This window comes from Crinia signifera, chromosome 12 (assembly GCF_055691185.1).
Source record: "Crinia signifera chromosome 12, ASM5569118v1, whole genome shotgun sequence".
In the NCBI taxonomy this organism is placed as follows: domain Eukaryota; kingdom Metazoa; phylum Chordata; class Amphibia; order Anura; family Myobatrachidae; genus Crinia; species Crinia signifera.
The window spans coordinates 18319953-18344296 of record NC_139228.1 but is presented as its reverse complement, the minus strand read 5'-3'; the positions used below and the strand labels follow the sequence as shown (position 1 = coordinate 18344296).

The following is a 24344-nucleotide window of genomic DNA, read 5'->3' as shown; positions in this document are numbered from 1 at the left end:
TATGGTTTATGCATCAGTGGGACCCTCTGCTGACCCCTACAGTTATTGGTCTAACTTACATATAAAGTATTCATGTGTGGGGTACAAGAGGGCAGGATAGTTCCGGCGGTGCGATATGTGGTTTGAGGTGCACGCTCCCGCGGCACCTCACACAGTACAAAAATTATGTGCTGCACATACTTTTTGTACTTGCTTTTCATCGCATTGCATCGCATTGCATGCACAATCCCTGCACAAGGCATGCGATGCATGCTATTTAAGCTCAAAACACACGCCGACATCGAGACGTGTATGGGCACCTATAGAGCTCCATTATAATGTACTAGTTAAAATCCTGTCAAAGTGACGGCTTCTGCAATGTACTTTCACTTTGAGCTGTGACCGTTTTAGCCCACAAACAAACAGTCCACCTCATAGCCTTTTATATAGCTTATATTTTTTAAGGTGGACACAGCCTATAGATATCTTACTGTTAGCCATGGCAGAAATTCTCACTTTGTAGATCTCTTCCTGTCATGTTTTTAAACTGCAATTTTTTTTTTTCACTCTCCAGGAACAAATTGCTTCTTGATTAGTTCTTAATTATTCCTTGATTGTTAGCTGCTGCCTGAGACTCTACACTCGACTCCAGATTCGCCCTTTTGTGGTAAGACCCTTTCTCAAGTCTGTCTTCAGTTAAATTAAATGAATGCATAAATAAATAATATAACAATCAATTTAGGCTACAACATAAATAATTTTAATGACCACATACTAAACTAGCAGTGCAGATGTTTTATTGTTTTATACATATATTGCGACATTTATTAAATGAGCAAATGCATACTTTAAATATGTAAGTAACTATCAATAGACATGCATTGGCCTGTGTTTTCTGTGCACATAGAATTGTTCCTTTTAACAATGACATACTCTGAACGCAGTATAATAAAAAGTACATATTTCAAATAAAATAGAAACATTGTAACAATACATAACTGACTTATATTAACCCCTTGAGTGGTGGGTTTTGCTGGGGCAGGACAAACCTGCCTAGACCTGCCCCAGCAAAACCCACCACAGAACGTAGGTGCCCCCTCTCACCTCTGCTCCGGCGTCCCCTGCCGCTGCCCCAGCCGCCGCTGCCCCAGCAGTCAGTCACAGCAGTGACCACAGGCGGCAGGCTCAGGCAAGTTTGTGGCGGCTCAGGAGGACTCGGGTGCCTGAACTCCTGAGCACTCCCGAGTCCCCCCGAGCCATCCCGAACATCCTGAGCCTGCCGCCTTCGTCACTGCTGTGAATGGCGGCTGGTGAAGTGGCAGGGGAGGAGCTCCAGGTACTATCGCAGGAGCGGAGGTGATGGGGGGTACGACCGGAGGGGGCAGAGCGACGGGGGGGGGGGGGGGGGGAGGGCTTGGCACTAGAAGTGGTGCGCCAGTGGTGCACACCTGGACACCACTGGCGCGCACCTACTGCATATTAGTGGTTTGCCCAGAAATGTTCCGGGACAGCCCACTGCGGCAGCGCAGCTGAGCCCGGAAAGTTTCCAAGCATACCACCCAAGGGGTTAAAGTCTAGTATGGTGACCAAAGATAAAAAAATAAAATCATCTTTGTACAAAATAAGGTACAGCTTGGATGTTCAATAAACGATTCCTCGTTTTGTCACAAACCATATACATTTTTTAAATTGCATTTACATTATTTTGGTTTTGGAATATTTGCACTGCAGTGATCCCAGCAATGTTAAAAAAATTATGTGGCTAAATGCTCAGTGTTTGTAATCACTATGTACTTCATTGTTGTGTAATGTAAATCACTGTTTTCTTGTTTGCTCATTTGTTGATGTACTTTGTTAGGTACTGCGGAACCCTTGTGGCACCATATAAATAAGGATAATAATAAGGATGTCACAATTCCTCTCTCTGTTTATAATGTAAACATGGCAGCAGGCCACCACAATGTTTCCATTTAAATTTTATCAGCGAGCTATTTTTAGAAAACAATCATATTCTATCTATTAATTTCTAGAATGTGCTACATAAATAAGAACTAGAATCTAATTGGTTGCTATGGGCAACATTCCATCTTCAATAGAACTCCCATCTTGTAATGTTTTCCCAACCTTTGCTTGATTTACTATCCATGTGGGTCAAATCTTGTATGTCTGGTAAAATGTAACCATCATTCATAGAGACTATGGCCCTCATTCTGTTCGCCGGGTGCACGCACCCTACACAGGGGGTGGAGAAGGGCGGGGGGGGGGGGGGTATGTGCCGGGCAGCCCAATTAGCATATGGGAATGACCAGCATTTCATGGGCGTTTCCATGCGAATGCTGGGCGTTCTCATGCTAACGGGCGAGCGTCCGAAGGACTCGCAAGGCTGCGAATTTCGCAGCCTTGTGAGTCCATCAGAATAAGGTCCTATATCCTTGCAGACTCAGATCACTCGTCTCACTTTGGGCAAGATGGCTTTGCTCCGCTACCGCTTCACTCGCCACGGTTACTAATTTCATAGTCCACGTGGATAGAAAATCAAGCAATGGGGCAGATGTATTAAGGCTTAAGAAGAGATAAATGCAAGGGTGATCAGGAGAGATAAATGTCCAGCCAATCACCTGCTAACTGCCATGTTACAGCCTGTGTTTAAAAAAAGTCAGTAAGGAGCTGATTGGCTGGACGTTTATCTCTCTCTGTATCACCCTTGCATTTATCTCTTTTTAAGGCTGAATACATCTACCCCATTATCTGTATCACATGTAAGGCTTGAATTAATTGAAGAACTTTTGATCTCCAGTTAAAAATTCCTAAAAAAAAATTCCAACCGATTCATTTTGGTTCAGAAGAACCTGACTAGTCCTTGACTCGAGTGGTCACCAAAAAAAAAACTTCCTGACCCATAAGTGTTACTTTGAAGCTGCTCTGCCAAAATATATGGTGGACTGAGATCTATTACCCTATGAACTGTGATGTATCTTCCTGTAAATAAATACCAGTGATGAGAATAGCATGACTTTTACCATTAGCAGTCCCTTTGCCTTCAATGAGTAGTTTATACCTGTATTTAGTTACCCACAGGACGTCTGCACTTACTAGAATAATCTGATGGTAAGCGATGCAGGGTACAAGACCTAAAGAACCTCAAGGAACCAGCAGGAAAATGGAAAATATAATTAGGTTATTCCATCATCATCATCATCCCAAAATTATTTTGAGAAAAACTTCAACAGTGTCCCCTGCTGCATAATGAATAAAGCAGGGAAAAGCCATTTTGCCATGAGCCAATGAAAAGCCGTATCCCACGCTAATCAGAATCAACTTTATTGGCCATGTATACTTGCGCACACTAGGATTTTTTTGTGGATTTACAGTGCAGCATCAAGCAGGGATGAAGGGGGGGGAGGTATTACATACATTACATTAAGACATTACATGTGGGGAACACATGCCCACCGAGTTGCACAGCGCCTAGGCAGCCATCAGCGGCACCACTGGTCACTGCTACAGCCAGGTAGGTAACATTAAGCAGAGACAGTACAATTATCACACAGGGAACACATACCCAGCAAGCCGAACAGTGCCTAGGCAGCCATCAGCGGCGCCACTGGTCGCTGAAACAGCCAGGTAGGTAACAATGTCATTGTCACGGATACACAATGCTTTAATCCCACATCAATGGAGACTAACTGATCATTATTAATCAATACTGTTGTTCCCAAGTCCGATCCGGCAATGCAATGTGAAAGCGATGTATGTGTCCAAAATCATTAAAAATACATGTTACAGTATAGCCATAATAATAATAATAATAATAATAATAATAATAATAATCATACTAATATAAGGGGCTTCACTTCATATACACACAAGTTGATAGATGACTGATAGGCCCAATGATTTCATCTGATTTGCTCTGTATTACATGTTAATAGGTTCGAATGTGTGATGGACAACTGTTCCTAGCTTATGCATTGTACAGGCTATGAATGAACAGTTCAGTTCTTATTCTTCACATATTTCTTTAAGTCCGTATCTCTTTTTTTCCAGAGACATATGACAGTTGTCTAACAGTTTCTTGCTGGAGGATGTGCTCCGGAATTGAGCCAGTAAAACATGCACACTTGTGGTTGACCCAGATCCAGACCATGTAAAGTCTCACACTGAGCTTTTCTTCCGCCCTCATTTTGCCAGTCAGAGCTTAATTTGCTACAGTATTGGAAGAGGTAGCATTGCTGTCACTTAATGACACAGTGCTGGCCACTTTCCAGTCTTACTGGTGAATCCATTGCTACAAAGAATGCCCTTTTGTATTTGAATTTGCATACAGTAAGAGTGGAATAAACACCTAATTCTCTAACTGACCTCTACTCCTTTGTATGATTTGCATGTTTCCTTCACAGACTGAATGGGAGGCGTAATCCATTAAACACATTTGGGCACATATTTCCATACAATTTAAAAATGGTTCCCAAGACTTCTAACATGCACAGACGCGAAAATCTAAGTACCTAAAACAGACCTCCCAACATTTGAAGCCCTGAAATAGAGACCTGTGCACCGAAGGCACGGCTGGCCTGAAAGGAGGGCGGAGCTACTGGATGGATGAGCATGGCTTCAGGAAAGTGGGTGTGGCTTAGCACCACAACGTCATTTTTGAGGGCGTTCCCAGGGCTCCCCTACAGCTGAGCAGCCCCCAGGCTCCCACCCTTCCTCCCTGCACTAAAGAGTCTCTTCAGTGACAAAATGAAAGCTAACTAAAGGAACCTTACAGGAACTGACAACGAAAACTGACGACTACTCGCCGTAACTACACAAAAGTGTACAAGTTGCACTAGCAACCTTGTCGCAAAACCACAAGTGACCGAGTCGCACACAGAGAAAAATAACACCACGTAATAACATACGACACAAAAATACAAACAAGATGGCACTGTGCTATGCCATTAAGGGGTAACAACCCCAAAGGTACCCGGATAATGAAGGGCATGCTACTGCAGGTAATACTGCCAAGACAGTTAAGCATAAACAAAAGCGTACTGACCATACCAGCAAAAATATGATGATGCAAGGAAATAAAGATAAACCGGGCTTACAGCAACGGAACAAGATCTGCATTGTTAGGAAAATCACACCAGGAACCAACCAGCAGAAGCCAGGAGAAAAGAAGCAGGAAGGCAGGCAGATAGCTCCAACTGACGCTATCACCGGCAGGGCTGTGCAGGGCCAACTCCCTTAAAAGGACCAGAATGACCAATCCCCACAGGGGAATCCTGCCCAGCGATCCAGCCTAAATTATTTCTGCTGCATGGAAGCGCTGGCCTGGTGTCCTCTGCCTTGCCCGTCAACCGCCGAGCAGAGGAAGTGACAGCCATTGGTTACCAGGCAACCACAGGAGCCTCCAGCGGAAGCGGAGCCCCGACCGGGTTGTACCCCAGCGTCCCTGGTTGCCGAGCATCTGGCCCAGAAGATTCCGGCACAGGGGGAGCAAGATGTCTAGAGCTGCTACAGCCCCTGAACCCATTGTGCACGGCCCCTGCATGCAATACTGGCCTCCTGTCTAATAAGAGGTTAACCGCATGCCATCTGTATATTTGTATAGCAAGTTGTATGAACTTTATTTCATATAGAGGTGTGTTTGAGCCTCAATCTTTCAACATAATTACTATACCATTACCCCTCAATTCCCGGTTCCTGCGCTCCCTGTTCTTTCTACTGTATTTGTATATACATGCAGGTGTCCATGCACCTCCTTATATCAGGGTATCAGTCCTGTCAAATGCAGCCCTATCCTCCCTTATTTTACTACATTATCATTGGGCTCATTCCTTAAAACATTCATTGCTGGTGTGAAAATTAATAATGGGGACATTACAAATAGGCAATAAATATATTTGTATAATGAGGCCTTACCTAAAAGCAACTTTATTAGTGAGCTTATGTTCTAATAAATTCCTTTAAGCTTAACTCATGCAAAATCCAAAACTATACAGTATGTAAAGGAGTTTCTAAGTCTATATCAAGTTTTGTGTAATTGGGTGAATGTGGACCCCATCGCTGTTCCACAATGCCTAATGTTTAACTGACATATATATGTTCACTTATCACATTGTACAAAAAATGCAATTGAGTCCAGCATACATTTATCCTGGTCAATTATCAGGATCCATTGTTAAACAAAATGAACAATTTAGTCACAAATGGTGTGGGATACATGCATGCATAGAAGTGCTATCAATCTACATACTGTACATTGCTGCTACTTTTGTGTGCTGGGAACTGCTTTCAGTAACTTACTAACATTTATGCTTTCAACCTGGTGCAGGGTGCACCTTACCAAAACATAAAAGAAGGTACACCACCTTCTAGAATCTCAACAATGCAAACAAATAATGTTTCAGTTGAGCGCAACCCTCTTAAATAGATGTTCAATAACCAATCAATTTAATGATAAATGATTTATTGTGAAAAGCATATATAAAAGAAGAAAAATAAAAACATTACTTCCAACAAGATGGTAAATGGACTGCTTATTTTTCCATAGATTAAGCACAGGATAACATGAAGACTTTATCTCACCATATGTTTGGGTTGCGGTGGGCTAAACTTCAAATGAAGGTCTGTGGCACCACCGCAGATGGCTTGATATGGTATGCGTCCTCAGGTATAAAGTGCTAGTGCGTCCATAAAGTGTCCAGTGGCTTTTCCAAAGTGCAAAGTGTGAAGTGCACAGGCAGAAAGAATATGTATCCAAAAGTAGCTGCAACGCGTTTCCTTTTTCACTCAGCTTGAAATCTTCAACATGCTAGAATGTGGACATATCATCCCTGGTGGCCCATTGGTGGCTTATCATCAGAATCACAATTAGCTTTATTTGGCTAGGTATACTTGCATATACTAGGAATTAGTTTTGGATTGCTGTGCAACAGCCAGAATAGGAACAAGTGGATTGCTGTGCAACAGCCAGAATAGGAACAAGTAAAACATTGACAGTACAGATATATATCACACGTATAGATATGCGTGTCCTGATGAGGGACACGGACATTATTTATTATTTATTTATTAAGTTTCTTATATAGCGCAGCATATTCCGTTGCGCTTTACATAGGGGACATAGGGAACACATCTTTGCTGAGCTGCACAGCACCCAGGCAGCCATTCAGTGGTACCACTAAGTTGTTGACAGCTAGGTAAACAGTACAGATATGGAACACTACAGGGGAGACACAGGGTACATATTTTAGGCTGGGTGGCAAAGGTCCTAGCCAGCCATCAGCGGCGCCATCTTGACTTCACCACTCACAGGGCCGGAGTGAGGGCTCAAATAGACCAGCATGGATGGGTCCAGAGGCTGTCTTCTGTGGGGCTGGGCCAGCGTGTCAGGGGCCCTGGCTGGAGCTGCGGCTGGAGGAAGAGTCAGGGTGGGGGTCAGAGCCAGTGAGGCGAGGGGGGGGGGGGGAGGGGGAGTCAGCTAGGCCTGCAGATTCAGACTCACACACATTTACATAATTGCCTTGTATATGTACAGAGTGGTCATGGAACATACATATCCCTGTCTTGTAGAAGTCAGCATCTTGTACCTTCAACACCTTCAATGATGTCATCATTCAAGAATGCTTGGTGGCTCAACTACAACTCCAGCACGGGACTCCGGAATGGTGAGTATTAACGAATGGGTGCAGTGTGTGCTGTGTGGCCCTCCCTGCCCTAGGGACACATGGCACCACACACATTGTACCCATTATAGAAAGGCTTGTTCCTCTCTGAAATTTGATTTATGTGACATTTCATTTGCACGTCCACTCCCTAGTGGTTGTTATGGGCTACAGCATTAATGTAAATGCGTATATTTATTCATAAACAATTTCATCATATAATCTTTTTACATTGGTGATAAAACTTTACCCTACACCCCCAAGAATTATTGCAGTCCCATATCTTTATATCAGGGACTACTTTTTAAGTCTCCTCTGTGGGAGAAGCCCGGAGAGGAGATTTCGGGGGGAAGGGCCTATGTAGATGTCATCAAGCCCCGCCCCCCAGTACGGCAAAACCCTTAATTAACTGGTCTTCGAGGAGGGGCTAAATGAAGCGATTTGCATCTTTAGCCCCTCCCCCGAAAAGACGCAAATCCCGGGAGATTAACGCTGCCGCAGGGGAGATGCGGGGTGTGTGTGTGTGTTTCACCGGTATCCAGGAGGGTTTTCCCACCTTTCCCGGGGGCCGGGAGGGGTACTGATTCTCATGAGCCTCTCGCCCATTCCTGGAGGGTTTATACACATGAGCATCAATTACTTTCTGCTAATAAAGAATGTAATGGCAATGGGTATGGGTCATAAGGTCAACACAATTAAGGTCGACAGTCAATAGGTCAACCACTATTGGTCGACAGGCACTACGTCGACATATGAATAAGGTCAACATAGCCGAGGTCGACATGGTCAAAAGGTTGACACAAGCAATAGGTTCGACATGGTAAAGGTCGAAATTGTCCATGTTGACCTAAGCTATATCGACTTTTGGCATGTGTCGACCTATGGCTTGTCAACCAATAGTGGTCGACCGACTGACAGTTGATCTTAATTTTGGCATCCTTCCAACTGCATCCCTATGGAAGCCACCTCTCAGAAAAACCTGTGCAAGTATACTGTAAATGTGTATTTTTAACAATACAACGCTCACAATTATCATCACTGCAAGATGGATGTCTATGGAAAAATAGATGTGACATGTACGGGCATGTTTAGAGATTTGCAAATCACCAAGGCGCCTGGAATTGTTCTAAGGTGTTACCGTGTATCGCCCGGTGTCTTCATAACAACAGTAGGCATGAAAGGCTGTTTCCGTATGTCATTTTGACCGGAAAATGTGCTGTCTGGCAGTATGTTCTTTCCCTAACAATCCACATCAGGTATAGGAACTGCTTTGTTACATTTGACACCACTACAAGTAGCAAATGCAGCAGTATGTCAAAACACAAATTTCCTCTGTGCTAATACATGTCCCCTGCTGGGCTCTGTTAATCCCTTTCTTGCCTCGGGACATTGCAAAGTCTTGTGAGATCCTCCACCAGTAGCTGCTGAGTCGATCCGCTCAATGGGTTGCTAAACTAGGAAATTATAGTTCAGCGGCGTCTTTTGTGGCGTGGTGGACTCCATGTTGTTAGAGGCATAACCTTGACACTGTCAGTCACTTTTAACATATACATCTTTGTTGTGTTGTTTAATGCGCCTGTTTCCAATTTCTTCAGTCATTATCTCCTTTCATACTGTGGAACAGAGAAATACCTCCTTATAGCTACACTCCTACCCTTTGGAAAGAGAATGACTATAATACACCTTATGGAGTTGAAATAAAAATCAGTGGTAAATGCAGCGGAGGAAATAATACTTTTCATTAAGAACAAATTGTTTTACTCGATTGCTTTCGAAAAAAAAGGTATTTGCTCAGGATTCCTTAAAGTGTCTTAGAAGAAAGGGTTAATTGAGTTGTTTAGGTGTCCCTGGGGGACCTGCAAGGGTGCGGAAGGGAAATGAATCGTACTCCTAGCTCACTGAAGTGATTCTGCTGTCAATGTGCGGCAGCATGCAAGTACGAGAGGAACCATATAAATGCAAATTATTATGACATTGTTATTCTAATTAAGAGGACATCCATCCATTCACTCAGGGTTGATTAAATTATCATCTCACGGAGAGCTGTGTGGCACAGGAGTACTACGGCTATAGTCCTCTCTACTTAAACCTATGTTTTATCTTAACAGAGAAAATCTTATTCCAGTTCTATTTTTGATAGGAATAAATGTAAGAGAATTATACCGAATCCAATATAAAAACGTTGACTAATATATAAGGCCATCAACAACTTTACTCACAATGGCCCTTATTCTGGTTAACTCGCAATGGCAAATTCCTTCTCAAATGGACAAAACCATGTGCACTGCAGGTGGGGCAGATGTAACATGTACCTTTGCGAGTGAACCAAAATGAGGGCCAATGTCTCCAAGCTTGCAGCCTCTGCCACAGGCAGTTTTCATCCACATATAATATTTGTCTCCATTCCTGATTGTAGGAATGCCTTCCCTTGAACAACAAGACTTTCCACCAGCCTGCTACCAGGTAAGAGGTTAGTGTTCCCTTAAGACCTACCTGTTAAGCAAGCTTATAAAATTCCTGAACCACTGTAAGATATTCTAGCCAATCCTGGGTTTCTTGGAGTCCTTGGCACAACTTTAGCTTACCGGATCCTCCAAATACCATCTTCACACATGAATTGTGTAATATAATCAAACTAATGTTTAGGTCACGGCGGTCGAGCTTGCTCGACCGCCGTGACCCTGTCCCATTCTCGGTCAGCTCTCAGGAGCGAGAAGGGGGCGTGGCCGCGAGTTGCTGCCGGGAAGAGGCGAGCTGCAGCCGGCAGCTCGTCACTTCCTGGCCGTTCTCGGCATAACGAGCCCGACAGCTAGTGAAGTCGGGCTCGTTCTGCCGAGAAACCCTGCTCAATGCTGTCAGGGAAGACAAAATTGAATAGGGCCTGGCGACCATCTCGCCAGGCCCTATGGTCGCTGGCGATTGAATACCCCCCTAAGTCTTAATTGCTGCTAACTGCTGAGGCTGTAATCCAGATACATAGATGTCTGGTGCAAAATGCTGTACTGGCTCCTCTGCTGGTACACAAAACTTCCAGATGGATGCGAGACTAAAGCTGTATACACACTACACATTTTTTTAAATATATCACTCCAGCGCATCGTTACCAGACACCGACCTCCATGTTCAGCGACTGCGGGTGACGTCACTGAACGATATCGGTAACTAATATCATTCTCTGTGTACGCACTATCTAGTTTGACCAACTGTATGTCATCTAGTGTGTATGCGGCTTCAAGGTTAGAACAAAGAGATGCTCAACTACAGGGTGATAATGACGGGCAACAGAAAGAAGAGACTAAACGGTCAAGGCAATTCTGCACATGCGTGACTTGGTGTGTGTCTTCTAGGTGCATAATCATTCAATGAAGTTTTAAAAAAAATGGAAATAATGTTAACTTTGTGTGTACGTGTGTGTGTGTGTGTATACATTATGTATACTTCATAAATAAACCCCTTAGATGTAGGAACTTTTCCTTAATCAAATGTTGCCACCATCACTTGATCATGAGCATTTATGAAAAACAATTGCATAACATTTTTTAAGGCTAAGTGACCTATTAGATTAGGTTCTACACCCCGGTGTGTCACTTTGTTTTTTCCTTTGTGCCTTATGAGCTACATGGTAAAATATGCAATAAATGCAAACTCTGGGGATTAATATGTTAGAAAGCCCGGAAGTGCAGCATTAATATGGAATCTAAGGGTTACCACTGGGAAAAAATGCAGAATAATTGAATAACCCTGACCATTAACTCCCTAGCTTTCCGTGCCCAGTAAACTCCACAGCTACTTGTGTATGTTGTTTAGAATGCCAATATTTCTAGATATGTAATTCATTAAGCGGGAGATGTATTAAACCTTCCACATATAAAGTGGATAAGTTGCCTTTAGCAGCCAATCGACATTTTGCTAGCATTTTTCAAGTAGACGCTATAAAAAGATAGGTAGAAGCTGATTGGTTGGTATGGGCAATTTGTCCACTTCTCCACTCTTTAGAAGACTTAACACATTTTCCCCATAATGGTTAAGAGTTTATTTTTTCTGTGTGGCACTTTGCATTGAGTGCTTCTACACTGGGGTATTACATTGAACACACCCTTTCTCCCTGTCTAGTAGTGGGAAAGAGGATGAATATATTCTTTAACATTGACTGGAACGGGCCTTGTGTGGTGGTAAGCTGCGTCCTGCTAGCTCTGCCAATGTAATAAGTGTTGGGATGTATATGGTGTAACACAGTGCCTAAAAGGGGGGTTGGAGTACCCAAAACTCTTTCACCAGACCTATTTAGCACATTGGTAGCATTAGACATTACCAGTATCGAAAGTTAACTCCAGTTGCCCGGAGGCAAGTTAAATATTGGTGCCCCCCCACGCACACACACACACACACACACACCATCTTATATAAATATATCTATGCATATGTATGTATGTTTAATACAGGGAATGACACTTGCAAAAATGATGTTAACAATAATGAGTGTTGTGTCTATGGCACTGCTGATGGGGGGGGGGGGGGGATAAGCCAAAGAAGCGATATGACGGCGTTCAATTACCTGATTCAAACTCGCTGGGGAAGACAGGTGCCCCCTTGGAGGCAGGAGCCCTGCGGCAGATGACTCCATTGCCTCTCAGAGTTACGCCTCTGGACAGTACTGTTCCTTTAAGATCATTTGCGTTCGATGCAAAGAAAAGGGTTAAATGTGTGCAAGGCAAAAGGCCAGTGTATTCCTCTACCTATGGCCATCACTAAGTCTTTAGTCATCCTGCCAAACAGATTCCTGCTAGGGGACAAATGTGCTCGATTAAGTGGGTTATTGTATGATGAACTTGGAATAACACCAGCGAGGAAAACATCTGACACGGTAATAGTCATCCGAGTTAACTATATATGCTGCACCTCTCTGCAGCTTGTGCTTTTTCCCACTGCTACGCTTCTGTGTTTGCTTGGAATGAATTCATTTGTGAACAATTAGACAGCGGATTGGTAATTGCTTGCGATCTTTGGGCATAGTTCATATGACTCTTTGGCTCCCTCGGCCCCCCCTTTCCTGACCTCCCCTTGTGCTTTAAAACATTGCTGAAATCTCATTCACTCCTCTCCCATTCCCCTTGTGGTCTCATCATGGCTTTCCTAGTGCTGCACCTGTCACCTGTGTGTTAGTATTCTTCGAAAAGATCGATTTACATAACCTCATTTAATGGTTCATAAATCATGCCCATTAAGCACCGCCAGCAGGAACTGAGGGTTCTAATTTATGCTGCTTTTCATAGCAGAAAATTGGGAGGCTCTTGCCCTTGGGATAAAGAGGCCAGGTCCTGCCTCTGATTGGTGATTGTCATGGAGAATGTCTAGTTGATGAGGACAGATTTTCACGTTATTGATTCTCTGCCAAAGCTCAGCGTGCGGCATTGTGAGGTGGGGGATCTGCTGCCAGCCTTGCTGATAGTAGAACAAGTTTAGCATCACCTCCCCCCATCCAACACATACACACTTGTACCAAGACAACATCAGGATAAGGGGCCAGGGGATTGAACAATGGTACAATACTCCATTTTTCTGGATCACCAAAATGATGTAGGAGCACTTTGTAAACCCTTTCACTTCTCCGTTACACCCCGGTAGCCAGGCCTTTGTAACCGAATGGGTTAATGCCCAGAGGTTTTCGGGGGGGGGGCATTAAACTAAACTTTTGGGCTGTATTGTGGTGACAGCTACACCGGTAATTATTAGTCCAGCATCATTAATAAATGTTTTTTGAAGTTACTTGAGCTCTGGAACACAAATATATTTCAAAACCCTTGTAGTGTAATGATTTCCTTCAATCAGACAATACCCTAATTAAATTAAGCTGCCTGAACATCAGGTGTCTAATCCAGAGTTAAACGATTAATTGCTCATTTAGGAGGTTTTGATGATTTTTTTAGCAGGAAATGCAAATGAACGTAAAATAACACAAAAAGTTTTTTTTTTTTTTTTTCGGGTTCTACGGTCGGGTAATTTAATTGGATTCATCGCATACAGTCTCATTGAGTTTTCTTAAACAATCTCATCATCGCAAAGGCTGAAAATAGCATGTGCGTTCGTAGACTGGTTTATGAAAGTTGTTGACGGTGAAAGCAATTAAATTACATATTTTTATGAGTTCACGGTTAACCTACAGTGACTAGTAATGCAAAATCATATCCAGTCACTGCATTACGAAGGACAATTGCAGGCATCAATGAAGATAGAAATCTGTTTATTGTGACATTGTTCTTGTAGCAATTTGTAATAAAAGGGCAATTAGCCCAGTTTTACATGGGTCCTAAAGGAAGGAGATAAAGACTGTGAATATTATATATAATACAATTAGTAACAGTTACACATTCTAATGGATACGAGAAGTGGCAAGTTTAACCTTGTTATACTTTATCTGTTAAAGATTAATTCGCCCAATTGAGCATCAGCTTCTATTACAGTTAATTGCACTAGACATTACTGTAATAGGTCTGCAAGAATACAAGTAAAAGGTTTTGTGAACAAATGCAGAATGCAGACTGATTAACAACACACAAACAAAGCGTAAAACATGTTGTCGGTATTTTACAACATAATCTTCAGTGAAAAGAACATTTTACTGGAGTCCTGCTTTGGTGTGGAATACTTGGGAATTATAACATAGCTATAATATAAATTTAGCAATCAAATAAAGCTGATCATCGTAGCCGCACCGTATCGACGCATCCAGGAAAAGAACTCAAGGGCGAAAAGTAAATTTTTTACTTCGATTTAAAAACAAAACAAAAACAATACAATGTGCAATTCTACATTAACAATTTGTCAGAAGGGGAGAACTTAATGTTTAAAATGGTACCTCATTTAGCGATTTTGGTTAAGTATGAACCAAATATCAAAAAATCACCTGCTAGAAATAATATATATATGGCAGCGGAAACTTTTGATGCTAATTTTACACATATAGTATACTGTATAGTGTATTAAATGTGTTGTTTGTTCTTTTTTTTGTTGCGTTCAGAAACGTCCTGCAGCGAACGAAAACACAGATATTTTTAAGGCTCAAAAAAGTGTGCTAATTATGAAAATTATAAATAAAACCATTTTTCACACCCAAAAAATTATCGGCAACTGAACGCACCCATTAATGTTTGTATGCAAACCTGCCTCTCTCTAGAAATTATCCTCATTGACTACTTTTGGTCTTCTTTTTCTGTGCACCAGCGTGAAAATACAATGGAGTTTATTTACTAAAATGGGATGTTGCTATGGGCAACCAATCAGATTCAATCTATTATCTTCTAGAAGGTACTAAATAATTAAAAGTAGCAACAACCTATCTGAAATAGAACTCCCATCTTAAAAATAAACCCCAGTGAACAATATGAAGGAAAGTATTAGCTATGAGAACCTTATGCTACTTATACAAAGGACATTTTTTTTACTGAACCAATGTTCATGAGAATTTTTGATTTGCTAGTTGCTACAGAACTGATAGGCTGGAATATCTCACTTATGACATCAGCTTACAAAATGGCTGCCTCTATTATGTGCAGACCACAGTTGTACTTGAGGGCCATTCATCCGGTGCGTAGAACATACTTTATGACATGGGTTGTGATGAACTGGCCACTGGGTGACACTCTTGAATCTATGTTCATGAATATTTCTATTTACTTTGGTAGCGGGGCAATATAACACTTTCAATTAATACATATCTACAAATAAGAAAGATAATATAACATTACCTTTTTGCTATGATTTGATATTTACATAGCAAGTGTAATAATAATGCCAAGTTCTATATAGTTAATACATGAAATGTATTATATACCATCATGCTAGGTCTAGTAGTGTCAATTCGGTACTTGTGGACAATCACGGCTCCCACGATGTCCATCGCATAGTAAAAAATCGCATTGCATCGCATGCGATTTGATCGCATGCGATTTGATCGCATGCGATCGCATGCGATTTTTAACAGAAATGCATCCAAATGCATTGAAATTAGTATCAAACATGTTCAATGGCCCCCAAATGTAATTTTTCAGGATGTACCACCCCCACTATGAACGCGAACCCGAAGCGTGACGAGCGCAGCGAGCCCGCGAGGGGCGGCGGTACGCGTCCTACGACCTTTTCATTCCCCCACTATCCACGTTGGCGTGGAGTTGAGAACAGAAAGTGTGGCGAGCGCAGCGAGCCACAGGTATACGCGTCCCCTCGCGGGGCTCGCTGAGCTCGCCACGCTTCGGGCTCAGTGGCTCGCTGCGCTCGCCACACTTTCTATTCTCAACTCCACGCCGACGTGGATAGTGGGGGTATGAAAAGGTCGTAGGACGCGTACCGCCACCCCCCCGCGGGCTCGCTGCGCTCGCCACGCTTCGGGTTTGCGTTGATAGTGGGGATGGTACAGCCTGAAAACTGACATTTGGGGGCCATTGAACATGTTTGATACAAATTACATGCGATCGCATGCGATTGTTAAAAATGCATAAAACCGGCAAAAATCGCATGTCATCGCATGCCACTACATATGAAATGCGATGGGAGCTGTGAAAGTCCACAAGTACCGTCAATTCTTATTGCATTACATTTACATTTTCATACATTATCTATCTATCTATCTATTCATCTATCCTGTGGAAGCCATATGAATGCATGAACTTCTTGACAATATTTGGTGCAAGAAACAGTAAAGTTTTGGTTTACCGATCCTTTTAGTTGCAAAGGGTGCGAGTTGCCCGAGTTTGCTCAAAATTGCCTTACAGGACAGTGAGCACTTTTTCCGCGCATTCCGGCTGCCGTAAAGCGTGGTCACTACCACAATGATCTGCAAATAATTGGTATATATATATATATATATATATATATATATATATAGATAGATAGATAGATAGATAGATGTGCGAAATACAAGAAATAAGATAAGGGTTTGTGTATATTATGTTATTTTTGGTTGTAGGGTGTCTGAGGATGGGACTAAAGGTGCCCATACACGTTACAATTATTGTATACAATATTGTATACAATATCGCATCTCATCCGATCTCGGTTTTGCGATGAGATCAGATGAGATGAGATCTAGTACAAAAAGTTTGTGCAGCACATACTTTTTGTACTAGATCTCATCTCATCTGATCTCATCGCAAAACCGATATGCAATGAGATGTGATATTGTATACAATATTGTATACAATAATTATAACGTGTATGGGCACCTTAAGGTCCTGAAAACGTTAACGCCCAATACAGATATGTAAATCTGTTTTGCATTATACCAGCCTCCGAGTGCCCTTTTATTTTGCACTATTGAGGTGACTCTGGTTCAATCGCAAAGGCAATTCCTTCTCAAATGGACAAAACCATGTGCATTGCAGGTGGGGCAGATGTAACTTGTGCAGAGAGAAACTTGTTTAGAAAAAAAACTGTGTTTTTTTTCAAGGCAACTGCGTTTTGGGCTGCTGCCCTTCTTCAGGGTGTGCCCTGAAGATGGGCGGCAGCCCTAAATGCCATTGACATGAAATAAGACACAGCTTTTTTCATTACTAAGTCCCGGATTGACGTTCTCTATAGCATACACATATATAAAGAAAACATACATGTGGCACTAACATACAGAGCGCTTGCCTGCCAATAACTAGCTTATCTGCTGATGTCCACCACAAGACGGTACCCCTTCATTGCCATGGCCAGTGGTGGCAGGCTTTGAGATGGGAGTTGGTAGGATGTGTAATGCAGGAAGTAGGTATCTGTCCATCCCATGGTGCTTAGAACCATGCAGAGCAGGAAGCTGCAGGAGCCAGCGAGAGACAAGCAAAAATATGATGAAAGAGTGAGAGGGGAGACCTGAAGGTTACAGAAAGAGGAGAAATATCTAAGCAATGGTAGGTATAAAAATGTATGTGACTGTATATTTATTAATAATTATTTATAAAACACACACATATTATGCAGCGCTTTGAATGAGTATATTTGGACATTCACATCAGCTGACATGTTGACAGAAGACAACCCTAACACAAATAACAAATGCTGATAGGCTCTGTGAATCCATCGACCATATAGGTGAGTGATGACATCACACATTTCCCTGCTCTCCAATATGTCCTAGGCAAAACTTTTTGATGTGGGTGGACACGAACATCACACTGAATTATCCCTCCCCCTTCCCCGTAGAATAGGAAACTGTTATACAACATTTCATTCAGTCAATGTCATTATATCGTACCATTTCTTCCACCTAGAGTTGAAAGGATAAATAACGAGTGACAATTATACTATTATTGTTGGAAATCTGTATAAAATTGGATTTGTAGAAATGGCATTGACCAACATGACATAAGCGGAAATATATTGAGAAGATTTTACAAAGATTGGTGGCCTTGGTTAACAAACAAGACTTTGTAAGTAGTCTCATTGCAGACTTTATGTCCCTACGTTAGAAAAATAGGTTACAGAGCATTTCGCTTTGGTTCTGCACATTTTTGTGTCAACCTTCCGCGGATATTGTTTTCTTTATGGTTTCACAATAATTGCTTCCCAGTGTTTCCTGCATTACTTAATTATATCACGCGCTTCCATACAAACAGAGGTCAAAGGTCACCTGTAATTTATATCAAGCACCTGTGCCATGATAAAGACATCACAAAGCAAGAAAGCCGTCATAGTGCAGCCGGTAACATTGAGTATATTAATACTGTGAAAAATCTATAATGGATTCTATTAAGTCACATTCCCAAGTATTCTATGCGGCCATCTTTAATGTTTCCATCTTGTGCATAGCGTAATGAATGCAATCTTATAACTGCAAAATAGGCATATGCAGAAGGATAAAATGAACACAAATATAAAACTATAGAGATAGATTTCATTTACAAAACAATATAAGTTGAAATAGAACAATAACACATATAGGGGGTGATTCAGGCCAGCTCGCTGCTGGCCAAATTTGTTTACCCGGTTCCTTGTTTTGGGTTTGAGCAGAGCGAATATGCGCATGTGAAACCCCCCCTGAGTTTCACACTCGCCGAGGCATTTGTTCATTGAGGCATGGGGGCCCCTCAATGATCACCCAGCATTTTATGGGTGAACCTACGGAAACGTTGGGCATGCTCTTGCTTACGCAGGCATGTTGGGAAGCATGTGCTAGGAAAGTCAGTTCAGGCTGACTTTTCTTTACGCACAATTCAAAAATCATTCGATAGTGAGCGACCTTCGAATTATTTTTCTGCCGGGCAGCCGCATGTGAGCGGATGTGTACGCGAATGCAACAGCTCGCATGCTAGTGAGCGGGTTCGGGCGGTGGGGGCGTTCGGCGGGGCTACGGGCGGAGCTTACCCGCAGCCTAGCAAACAGGTCTGAATCAGGCCCATAGTGCAAACTCAATTAGCACTCATGCACAAATATATGGATGTGCTGTACACAATCAAATTTAAAGAATCAATCATGTTTGTTGGGTTATTCAAAGTTCCGCTGAAGTTAAAAGAGAGAATAATTTCCTAGATCTCCTGACCCTTGTCGCCAACGTAAGGAGAGCAGGGTAGCTGGGACAGAGAGCGAGCAACTTCCTCTATGAATGGTAAAAAGAGAGAAGGAAAGAAAGTAAAAAGGGTGGTGGAGGGGGGGAGGGGGGGGGGGGGGCGGAGTGGACCAATGTGTGTCTGCCTAATATTACAAAAAGATTGGAAGATCTCCAGATATCTAATTTTCATAATACCACTGAGTTTGTTTGTTAGTTTCAGTGATATATGGATGCTACATCTTTGATCTAGGGTCAGGGTGGTATTATAGCTTTCCCACATCTCCAAATATGTGGGTGTTTTTCTCTCCTTTTCCAGTGTGGTCTCTATCTAATGTATATTAAAGACGTGGAAAAGTTTCTGCTGAAATAGTTGTGTCGTAGGTGGTGTAGCATCAACCCAATTTGCAAGATCGATCTTTGAGCCACTGCACGTATGATTAGCAGTTGTCTCTTACAGCCCTGACCCTCTGGTAAGACTCCAAATAGTGCCCATAGATCAGTAAATGGAATGGAATCCACCAAATGATCTTATAAGAGGACACTTCCAAAAAGTAGTGATACAGGTCCGCTATTGGGAAGTGAAAAGGACAAGAGGCCGAAGAGGACATCCCTGCCAAACATTGGTGATGCAGAGAAAAGCATGTCTTTATGAAAAATATATTTAAAAACATTTCTAGGTATTGAATAGCCAGAAGTAAATTCTAGTGCAAGAGTCCTTTCAAAAGAATGTTGCATGATCGTGTTGGAATAATTCACACTCATCTACTCATCCCTGTAAGTACCTCCTCATGTTTCATTCGTTGTCTTAAGAAGTTATAATGCAATGATATTGCTTTTTTTAAGATCCTATTCCCTAATGGAGACAAATGTAATCGGGTATGAGAATCAGAAAGTCAGAGATTATTCAGATTTTTTTTAAAGCGGCAATCAATTACATGGCAAAATCTACCTGCTTTTTCAGTGTAAATGATTGCTGCTTTAAAAAAAAAAGTGAAATCTCTCCCAAAATCTCTCACGTTCTGATTCTCACACCTTATTACATTTGGCCCATAGTGTCTAGAGTATTTTCCCAATCTTTTTCCAAAAACCACTTAATCACAGTGGTAAAATAGTGGGGTATATTCAATCACTGTCGAAACTGCCGTCTTGCCGAAAAGACGTCAATTATCGACATGAATAGATCAGAAGAGGTTCCGAACTATTCAGTGCTGGCTGTTTTTTTTTTTGGCAGTTCGAAATGTTCCGATCTGCTAAAAATCAGGTGGATTGACGGAACAGCATCTAATCCACCTGCTTTTGATGGGAAAAAACAGAAGGTTTTGGCCATATTTCCGGCAATCTCAATCTGACATGAAAACATGCCGGATTTAGTCAGGGAGGATGGCGTCGGGTGAGCAGCAGCAGCTTACATGACACCATACTCCTGTCCGCCGCTGCCCGCACCCACCCGCCTCCTACTGTATTCTCCGGCCGCCTCCCGTCGCTGCCCGTACCCGGCCCGCCGCACTCACCTGTCCCGCTGCCGGGCTGGGTGAGGGCAGCTCACCCGGCCCCATTCAGCCTCCCACCGCCTCCTGCTGCTGCAATCACCTGGCCAGGTGAGCATCAATCAGCAGGCGAATCCTTACACGCTTCTGGATAAAATCTCTTTGCTATTCAGAAGCATCCTAGAAATTTCTCTCTTTTGCGCAATTACCCATTTCCTGATATGCAAGCTAAACACTGGGGTGTATTCAATTGATGTCGGATCCATTCTGACATTCTTTTGTCGGAATGGATCCGGCATCCATTATTCAATCAGTGGTCAAATCCTGATGTCGGATCCATTCCGGCAAAAGAATGTCGTAATGGATCTGGCATCAATTGAATATACTCCAGTGTTTAGCTTGCATATCAGGAAATGGGTGATTGCGCAAAAGAGAGAAATTTCTAGGATCTTCTGAATAGGAAAGAGATTTTATCGAGAAGAGCCCACCCTGAAACTCTGGGTTCCCTAAAAATTACATTAAGATCGATTTATAAGCCTTAAGGTCATGTCTGAGCCTGAGTATAAACCACAACCATCTTGTAGACCATAAGACCATGTGTAAACCATAAGAGAGGATTATAGCGTATATGTTCTGGGATGTCATTATTATTATTATTATTATTATTATAGGCAAAAATCCTGAAAGGCTACAACTCCCTAAAAATTTTTGTTCAATTGAGGTATTAGTGTATTAGGATCTTGCAGCCAATCTCATTGAAACCGTAAAATGGCCACATGGTTATAATTCAACAAATGTGGAAAATTTATATCTCCGTTAGCATTTATTTGTTGGAGTTTTATCAATCCTATGTGTGGTTGCTTAGCTCCCCAAATACATTTTCTAAAATAAGAGTTTTATAGCTGCAGTGCTCTTTGAGAGTAAAAATGGTAGAGCCTGGAGTAACTACAATTATCTAGTTACAATTATTAGACTAGCTCTACCCATATTTAATAAAGGAAGATGGCTCCAGCCCTCCAGCTCTGAGGATGTCCAATATAGTTTTCGAAAGTTGTTTTCCCAGATACTCAATGGAGGATTTGGGCCAATTCATCTGGAGTTGATGGCCTATGTGTTATTTTTGAATTAGCTATGTAAAGTAAAACTTCATCTGTGAAAGCAGATTCATTTCTGCTTTCCCTATCCATGTATTTTGAAAAACTGGCCTTGATTGGAGAATCCGATACAGTGGGTCTATTATACATAATTTGAATAAAAATGGTGAGTGAGGGGACATGACTGATGTGTTCCTCTATACATATACATCAGCTCACCCTGTGTCCTATTTACTATTAAAGTTTTGGGTGGCTTGGTATTAAATTATTGTATTAGTTTAATAATAAAATTAGTAAAAATCTCTCCCCTTGATTATAGCAAAAAAAGTAGGCCAAGCCACCGTATTGAAGGCCTTGTTTGTCCACCGGCCAAGGTCACTGCAATGGCCATGCGAATCACCTTAACTGAGTGTCTTCCCCGTACAAAGCTAGTTTGATGTGGAGTAAGTAGATCTGGCAGGATATATGGACAATATTTTAAAATCTGAATCTAAGAGGGATATCGGACGGTATGATTCTGCCAGCAAAGAGTCTTTACCTTTTGGTATAAGTGTCATATACGCTTCTGTAAAAAACAGCAATGCAAGATGGTCTTTTAATAGTTTATTGTATCTTTTCTAAAAGGGTGGTCATTATTTTTTTTCCCAGTAATTTGTAATAAGAGCCAGAGAATTCATCAGGTCGGGGAGATTTATGTGAGAATAGTGAAGTAATTACATTATTCATTTCTTTCTCCGAGATATTCTTTGACGGCAAATCTTGTTGTTTTTAATTAAAATTAATTTTAAAAATAGTGTATTTATTTGTGCATTTTAAAACTTCCGTCACCTTCAAAGTACTCTACACATTAATCAATACATTTGTTCAAAAAATGTACCATTGTTCATTGTCATTGATGCCTTGTAGTAATTTTGTCGTATTCAATATTAGCAAAACATTTTCCTTTAAGAGGTAATAAAAACAAAATCTGGTGAATACAGTGTGCGAGGCAAAAGAGTAATTTCATTTTTGGTTAAAAATGTTTAACACTCAGCAACAGTGGCAGAGGAGGGGCTGCAGCACAGTACAAAATACAAATAGGGTAGCCCCACCAACTGCTGTTCCAAACTGACTCACTGGGGGTGGACGTGGCTTCCCTATTGGAATGTTGGACTGTGCTGCAGCCTCCTCTGGAGGCGCTACGGCTCAGCACTGTGTGGGCAGTTATGTTGTCATCATGATGTTTGCCACGAATTAAAATCCTAACCTTTTAAAAACTTTAAAATAAAAACTTTGGTTGACTGTATACGCTGAGGTACAATTTCTGAGTGCACAATCCCTGTCACAACAAGGAACCAAATGAGCATTGTTTGTACATCCAGTCATCAAGCCCATACTCCCCGCCCTCTAGAATGCAATTCTGGTTTCCTTTGGGTACATCCGTGTGTGTGTGTGTGTATGCATATCTATATATATATATATATATATATACACACACACATATACACACACACACACACATACATACACACACAGGGGTACCTAAAACAAACTGGAATTGCATTATAGAGGGCGGGGAGTATGGGTTTCCACCACTAGGTGAATGTTTGCGGAACCTTTCGGAATCAGCATTCCCAACGACATTGCGGGGGAATGTAGCTTTTCACACAATACTATACAATCCCCCTGGTTGCTCTACTTCGCTAAGATCTCTGTCAGAACGGGCCCATAAACAAAAATATCAACAACAGTGAAATTGGCACCATGGATACAGATATACAATTGTCCCTAACCGTGAATGTCACCCCTGATGAAGTCTCTAAGAGACGAAACGTGCCGGGTTCACCTTTCCAATGTTATGTACAGTTTGAATATCAATTTTGGACCTGAGAATCTCAGGCAAACATCCTACTGAATATATGAATTTTTTTATTAAGTTGAATAAATATATTATCTGTACAACATCATCTGGGTATTTCCTTACATCTGCAGTTGGGGATTAATGTGTCTTTGTATCCATTGTCGCCAATTTCACTGTTTATATATATATAAAATGATTGCAATAAAATATTTACAGTTCATGTATTATGGGCGGCATTAAGGATTAATTGCTGGTCACGTGTTATAAAAAATGTTAATATATATGTGTGTGTGTATATATATATATGTCCCGTTATAAAAAAAAGTATTTGCAGGCAGCCAAATCATCCACAAGAGCTGCAGTATACACAGAAGCTGCGTTCACCACAGCACAGAACAATGTTCTCATTTAATGTGCGATGAACGCCAAGGGGGAGAAATCGAACAACAAATAAACACTAAGAAAAGGCATAAAACAAGCAAATTATTATTTTCATCTTTTTTCTCCCTCTCCAGTAATTGACCGTTCATTACAATATGAAAAGACCTTAGCGGACGGTTTGATGAAGAAGAGAAAAAAAAAACCCTGACTGTATATTATTTAGATTCTCTAATGTTGGGCTATTGTCCTGGTGATGAATAATTGTCAGTGCATACGATGAGTCAAGGACACTGAAATGCCACTCAGTAAGAATCGAATTTGGCATGATAGCCCTCGTCACAAGAAGAATCAATTCAGGACTGCCACTTGCCAGCTCTAAACTTCTCA

General features: G+C 41.7%; 1 long non-coding RNA gene across 1 annotated transcript; it reads left to right on the top strand.

Annotated features, from left to right (window-relative positions):
* The first annotated feature begins 246 nt into the window (after positions 1-246).
* Positions 247-4340, top strand: LOC146050556 (uncharacterized). The gene is made up of 2 exons (XR_014466331.1): positions 247-646; positions 4027-4340. It is a non-coding gene; the product is annotated as an uncharacterized LOC146050556 (long non-coding RNA).
* Positions 4341-24344: the final 20004 nt, after the last annotated feature.